The sequence below is a fragment of the Mus musculus genome, chromosome 5 (assembly GCF_000001635.26).
Source record: "Mus musculus strain C57BL/6J chromosome 5, GRCm38.p6 C57BL/6J".
NCBI classification, from domain to species: domain Eukaryota; kingdom Metazoa; phylum Chordata; class Mammalia; order Rodentia; family Muridae; genus Mus; species Mus musculus.
The window spans coordinates 47,633,863-47,635,593 of NC_000071.6; the positions used below are offsets into that span (position 1 = coordinate 47,633,863).

Sequence of the window (1,731 nt, forward strand, 5' to 3'; positions counted from 1 at the left end):
AAGAGAAGCTCTATTGACAGGGCCAAAGTGGGATCCAGCTCAAGGGGAGGTCCCAAGGCCTGACACTACTACTGAGGCTATGGAGCACTCACAAAAAGGGACCTAGCATGACTGCCCTCCGAAAGACCCAAGAAACAGCTGAAAGAGTCAGATGCAAATATTTGCACCCAACCAATGGACAGAAGCTGCTGACCCCTGTTGTTGAATTAGGGAAGGCTGAAAGAAGCTGAGGAGAAGAGCGATCCTGTAGGAGGACCAGTAGTGTCAATTAATCTGGACCCCTGAGATCTCTCAAACACTGGACCACCAAACAGGCAGCATACACCAGCTGATATGAGGCCTCCGACACATATACAGTAGAGGAGTACTGGGTCTGTGTTCATTCAACGATGATATACCTAATCCTCAAGAGACTAAAGGCCCCAGGGAGTTTAGAGGTCAGGTGGGGTGGGGGGTGGGGACACTCTTATGCAGACAGAGGTTAGGGAGGATGTATAGGATGTGAAACATTCAAAGGGTGGAGGGTGATAGAATATGGAGTATAAAAAATTTATTAGTTAAAATTTTTAATAAAGTAAAAAATTACTATTTAAACAAAACAAAACAAAATACCTAGCCCTTTCCTCTAACCTAGTAAGATGCCCAAAGGAAAGAAGGCCAAGGGGAAGAAGGTGGCCCTGGCCCTTGCCATTGTGACATTGTGAAGAAATAGGAGGCCAAAAATGTCAATCCTTTGTTTGAGAAAAGGCTCAAGAAACTTCAGCACTGGGCAGGGTGTACAGCTCAAAAGAGATATCTCATGCTTTGTCAATTGTCCCTGCTTCATCAGGCACCAGTGGCAATTGGGCATCCTCTATAAGAGGTTCAAAGAACCTCCTACCATTAACCAGTTCACCCAGCCACTGGGCTGACAAACAGCTACCGAGCTGATCAAGCTTGCCACAAATACAGGCCAGAGACAAATCAGCAGAAGATACAAAGACTACTGACCTGTGCTGAGAAACAAGTTCCTGGCAAAAGGGGACATCCCAACTAAGAGACCACATGTCCTCTGAGCAGGAGTCAATACAGACACCACCTTAGTGGAGAGCAAGAAGGCTCAGCTGGTGGTGATTGCCCATGATATAGACCCCCACTGAATTGGTGGTTTTCCTGCCTACCCTATGTCAAAAGATGGGATTGCCCTACTGCATCACCAAGGGAAAGGTCAGGCTGGGGCAGCTTGTCCACAGAAAGGTGTGCACCACTGTTGCTCTCACAGAGGTTAACTCAGAAGACAAGGGTGCTCTGGCTAAACTGGTGAAAGCTATTAGGACCAATTAAACTGATAGATATCATGAGATCTGCTGCCATTGGGGAGGCAACATCACTGGTCCTAGGTCTGTGGTTTACATTGCCAAGTTGGAAATGACAAAGGCTAAAGAACTAGACACTAAACTGGGTTAAATGTACACTACTAAGTTTTTTTTTACCCCCCTCACCCCCACCCCTACCCCCATTTCCACCCCCACCCCATTATATATATATACATATATGTGTGTGTGTGTGTGTGTGTGTGCTTGTGTGTGTGTGTGTGTATAAAATAACCTTCAAACCAAAACAAAATAAATAACAACAAAAAACCTCTAATACCAAAAAGAAAAACAAAACAAAAACCGCAAAAAACTAAATAGTAAAGTTTGTCTCTCAGAGTTTCAGTTCTGCATGAATTCTAAGGCAAGCTTGGAAATA

At 44.8% G+C, this 1,731-nt stretch overlaps 1 pseudogene; it reads left to right on the forward strand.

Annotated features, from left to right (window-relative positions):
- Window positions 630-1,473, forward strand: Gm17824 (predicted gene, 17824; annotated as a pseudogene).